The sequence below is a fragment of the Lonchura striata genome, chromosome 2 (genome assembly GCF_050655825.1).
Source record: "Lonchura striata isolate lonStrDom1 chromosome 2, ASM5065582v1, whole genome shotgun sequence".
NCBI classification, from domain to species: Eukaryota; Metazoa; Chordata; class Aves; order Passeriformes; family Estrildidae; genus Lonchura; species Lonchura striata.
In genome coordinates, this window is record NC_140704.1 from 110,097,244 (window position 1) to 110,102,992 (window position 5,749).

The window sequence follows — 5,749 nt, forward strand, 5'->3', positions numbered from 1 at the left end:
TTTTTTTTTCTGTACAGTGCCTTTTCCTTTGTCTCCAACACAATTTTTAAGCTACATTAAAAGATATGGAAATGTACCTGGTACAGGTGGCATGTCTGATGGCTGCAGGGAAGGTCTCCAGCTGAGGTGCCTGCTCTTCCTACCTAAGTCTGCACTGTGTGCTTTTTCTGCACCTCCCTTCACTACACCTTCTGATGATCTGTAAAACTAAAGCTTCCACCTACCAACACAGGCTCCCCATGGGCACACGTGAGGTTTTTGTGATGGAAGTCTGGGGAACTGAGCCCATGCTTTGTGAGGACTATCATGCCCTTCACACCATAGCAGAAGGGTGTCACCCAGGTTCCCTGAGTAGGCAAAGATCAGGATGTTACCACTACAGATGTAACTGCTGAGTGGCAGAGGCTTTGAGTGGCATCCTCCTGTGGCCAAAGGTGAAGGGCAGCAAAAACTAAAGGCACTGCTGCTGAAAAATAAGACAGCAAATCTTAGCTACTAAGGGAAGTGGAAAACATTTTGGTGGCTCTGAGGATTGGTTCTCTTCATTGCTCAGTTCACTGGGGCCAGACTAATTGCCAAGTGTGATTTCCAGTTATGTCAGCAGTGCTGTTGGACTGGGAAAGCCCAACCTCCATACCCATGGAGTGGCTGCAGAGTGTCCCTTTGTCTCTCTATGTCAGACCTTTTGGAGTGAATTGGGGTAGCTCCTTGGCCTCCAGTGAAGCTATGTTGACTTGCACCAGCTGAGAATCTGCCTCTTGGTTTTCCAAACCTGGAAGTTGAGGCTACCTCCTTACGCCAGAGGTGTTGTGAGTACTGTAGGATGAAGGCTGCAGCACAGCCTTAGGATGAAAACTGATCCTAGCAACAAGGCTGAGCCTTGCCTGCAATTTGGGTTGCTGTGGCCAGCCAGGAGTGGGGATCACTTGGCCTTCTTGGCAGGGTTGTCATGCTATGCTCACTGCTGGGCCACCTCACGTCCTGGCTACCTGTGGGTTAATGTAGCCATGTACCCCAGCCCTGCTAGCCCTGTAGCCGTGTGGGTTTGGATCTGGTGATTTACAGAAATAAATACCTAAGTGCAAACTGAGCCATGCAGAGAAACACTGGGCTTAAAAAAACCAAAAGGTGTGGACAAGAAGGTGGATATCTTTCCTCTTGAAGCATCTCCTGGCTAAAATGCCCTTATTTGTGCTTTTACAAGTGTTGGCACTTAAACGGATAAAAAAGCCATTCCTGCCTGGTGTTGCAGAGTGCTCAACCTTAGCTAGGGTCAGCATCCTTTCTTGTTTCCCTGTTTCTTCCATTTTTCTTGCTGGGGTAATGTTCAGTGTGCCACTTCTGAAAAGCTTAGCACAAAACCCATAGCTGCTGGGCGTGTCAGAGCTGCATTGCTCAGAATTACCATAAAACAGGAGGTTTAGACCAGCGTGTTCCAGTTTCAGGCTGCTGACCCACCAGAAAATGTTACCTGGTTGCTGATGCTCTTGTTGGTGGCCTGTGGAAGACCATGTTGCCTTGAAACCCTGTGGCACCTGTTTAAGAGGGCTTCTAGGAGGGTCCTGCTCCCTTCTCACCACCACCTTAGCCCTGGGTCTATCTTAGGGTGGTTCCTGCAGATAGTAATTCTTGCAGGGGGCATATAAAGATGCCCTATGTAAAAACCTTCCTCTTGGATCTGAGGGTGAAAATGCTCTTTTAGGTGATATCAGGAGGAAGGAGGAAAAAAATCTTGGAAACCCCCAATATTTCATAGGGAAGGTGTTTCCAGTTACTTCTTATCAGCCAAAAAATCAAGAATGGAATGTTTTGCCTCCTTGGACCAGAAGCAGGGCTTTTAGGTTTTCAACCCCCTGTAAGAGTCAAAGAGAGTGTAGCACTTTGTTGCCTTAGTGAAAAGGTGCTGAGGATCTCAAAGCCAGGTTCTGTGTTATGATTTTACATAGAAAAAGACTGTGAGAACATACCTCCATACTTAACCAAATCTGCTCTCCAAATATACTGATTGGTGGAGCTGCTACTCCTAGACAAAATAAAGATTTCTTTTATTTTTTTAATAATTATTTTTCATTTCAGTCCTGCTGAGCCAGCACAACTCTGAGTGTGTGAGCTGGCCTTTGTTCTGGCTCTTATATTGCCGATATCACTGCTCCTGCTGGATGACCTGGCCAAAAGCTTTCCTCACTGTCACCATTTCTCTGCAGTGACAGCCCTGGGCTGGGCTGAAAAAGAGCAAAGAAAGAGTTTGACCATGAGTTTTGGTTACTAGTGAGACTGAACAAGACAGGTTGACCCCAGAGCATCTTTCTAGTACCAGAATGAAGCTTCAGAGCTGACATTTGGAGGTGAGGGGAAAAGGAATACAGCCATGTTTTCAAGTTAGCACTTTTCTCTGGAAAGGGTAAAAATTAAATACCAAATGTCCCAGGACATCTGCTTCAGAGTTCCCCATCAAGCAATATTAGAAGTCTCAAATTTGCTTGAGTGGCCCCTCACGATCAGACTTCTCCTGTCCATGTGTGTTATCCTGGCCTCCAATCTTCTCTAGGTCCTAGATCCTGTTTTAGTAGTATTCCTGACACCCTCACCCATAATCATATTTTCTTCTGTTCAAAGTGCCTGAAATAAGATGAGGTCCCTGCTGTGGCTCAGAGTGGTATTTTTCAGCATGGCAGTGAGGGTGTGTGCTGGTGTAGTGTCAGTGGGTGCAGCCTCCAGGCTTGGGTGGGAGACCTGGAGAACCATCCCAGACAAAGAGAACCAGCCTTGGACAGGCTTCCCAAAGGAAGTAAAGGGTGCCTGGCTGTTTCCAGAACTGCAGGTGGGTTTTGTTTTCTGTGAATAATCAGCAGGCAAAAATCTGGGTGTGAAGTGAGGAGCCCAAGTAGCTGATTTTTGTTTTGCTGCCACAGAGCTAGACAAAGCCATGCATCAGCTCTGTAACATTTGCCATGTAGAACTTGGGTAATTTAGTGTGTGTTCCTGCACAAAAATAATATAACTTATGCTCCTTTCTAAGGTATTTTGGAGTGACATCCTGTCCCTGATACTGTGAGCCTTAGTTGAACACAGGCTGCAGAAACCCAAAATGGACTTCAACTCGTCCTGTGTGATCACAGCTCCAGATCTTCCTTTATCCAGCTGTCATGAACTTCATTCCTCACAGATCCTCCAGTTCCTAAGTCTGTATACACTGGACATTCCAGGGTTTTGTCAAACACACTGAATTCAGTATTAAAATATAGGGCAAGGGTTGTTGCAGTGGGCCAGTGAGAAGGAAACTGAAGGCTTGAGGAGCATTTTCATGTGCCTTCTGCTCCATATGTTGCAAAAGTCTTGAGGCCTTCACTACATATTTGTAACATGTTTTGGAAACACTTCTTAATATTTCCCCAAAGCTATCTGATGGAAGTTGGTATATCTAGGAGAGGGGAGTAGAATTTCAGAGAATCACAGAATCATTTAAGTTGGAAAAGACCTTCAGGATGATCAAGTCCAACCTTTGATCTGTAAATTTAAGTGCCTGGGTGGACGTGCAATCAAACAAGAGTTGCCAATGTTTTAGCCAAAAGTGCTTTTGTACTCCTTGAACAATAATCAGGAAAATAGTGAGTAGGAGTAAGAAGACAATTTTACTTTGGAATGCTGCATCCAGACCTGCCATCCATATTTGAAAAGGGTGTTTAAAAATTGGCAAAGGTAGGGAAAAGAATCACTAAAAGGATTTATGAACTGAGGAAAATATCTGGTCTTGATAAATTTAAAGACCAGTTTGCTTAGAGTATCTAAAGGAAGACTAAAATGTGACTGGTGTAGTAATTTCCTTAATGGAGAGAAAATGATAGGTGTTAAGAGGCTTTTGACCTTGCAGAGAAAGACACCAGGATCTAGTGGCTAGAAGGTGAAGCTGAGTTAATTAAAAAGATAATTTAACTTCAGCTGAAACTATGAACATAATTAGTGATGGGAGCCATAGCAAGGGAAGAAGACTAATGCTCAATCCCTTGTTGCCTTTGCACCAAAGCTGTCTGGAAGATCAACTTTAGCTGACCAAAAGTGACTGGGTTCAGGACTCAGCATGTTGCATCTGCTGCATCATGATTTATAGGCTGGATTAGTTTCCATTTGGTCTGAAACCATATTACTTTTTGGGATGAGACCCAATGCTGAGATCTTGAATTTTTGTTATTATTAAAAAACCCATGGCACTCTTCCTGAGAGCCGTGGTAAACACTGTGGCGTTTTGACCCAGTTTCAGCATAAGTAATTATTTTTTTTTGCATATCTAAAATGTCCTACTTCCTCTCCAAAACTGTCCTGCATCTTTGCTGTTTCCTAAATACATCCTGAGTCCCATAGAAAAAAGTTTTGAAGTTGAAAGAACAAGACTTGAAAATCTGTCTCCTCTTACAGCACAGCACAGAGATAGGGGCTGCTGAGACCCTGTGGCAATTTAAAAAAAATAAAAAAGAGTGCAGTGAGAGGTTTAATTAGTGCACTGAACCCCAACTGGAACCTACTTGTTCTTCTCATGGGAATAAATAACACTTAAAATAGTGCTGCTTTTTGTGCCTTGTTTAGAGAGGACCCAGTCTTGTGGCATGAGGGAGGGGATGACCTTTGCTGTTTGGCTAGTCATGTGTCTGATCCCTTTGCAGCAGAGGGGAGCCCAAAGCATCCAGGCAGATCCTGGTGAGTGTTCCCACTCTGAAGGTGTTTTGCATAAGCTTGGCAGATGTGCCTCCCAGGAGTGTCCTTCCTGGCAGCAGAGGATGTGCGTGTTTGGCCAGGGCTCTGGGGAGGGGAGAGGAAAGGAGGCCTGGTGGAGGGGAGATCTGCTCTGCCTCAACTGCAGCATCATGAGGAGCTGCACGTGGGCAGCCTCTGCCCGCAGTGACTCAAGGGTCATGAGGAACCAAGAACCTGAAAATGGCCTTCTCTGAGCCTGCAAGGACCTCTGGAAAGCTGTGGATCCCCATCTTCTCTGTGTGTATGTGTGTGTGTGAGCAGTGTCTTCATTTTCTTAAAATTAGATATTTTGCTCTATGTCTTTTTTCTATCGCAATCCACACTTGCCTGTGATTGTTCCATTTTTCCTGAATAGAATTTTACTAAAAATGGAACAGTGAGGATGATGAGCCCCTTCTAGATCAGTGACAGAGGTGAAAAGTGCTGCCTGTGAGGTCAGGGGAGACCCACTTGTCCCAGAATTGTGCACACTATGCCTGGGTCTTTCCATGACTTGGACAAGATATAAGGCATACCCTCTCTTCTTCACAGAGCTAATGAAATATTTCAAAAGATTAATTTGATGCAATTTTATTTTGAACTATTAGAAACCTTTCAGCCTGAAACAGGGTTCTAAAGAAGCAATACTCCCTTCCTTATGATAAGGTAATGTTCTGTAGTTTCCTGTAACTTTGACGTATCTTTTTTTTTCTTTCCAGATCAAGACAAGAGCCTAGAGGCTGAAAAATAGTATTACTATTTTAATCAAAGGGAAAAAAATTTGCTCAGAAGTTTGACTAATAAAATGTTTATTCTTATTGCAAGCATCAATGTTTATTCTTATTTAGCACCAAGTTTTTTAAAACATTCAAGGTTTTAAGAAAAAACTATGGCTAAACTCAGAATAGGCATAGAATAATTTTACTCTGTACACTTCAGGGACTCTCAGAAAATTAAAAGACAACTTTTCAAAAAAGAATTTATAGGATTAAATGTGCTCTAGGTGGAAGGAGTCCAGCGA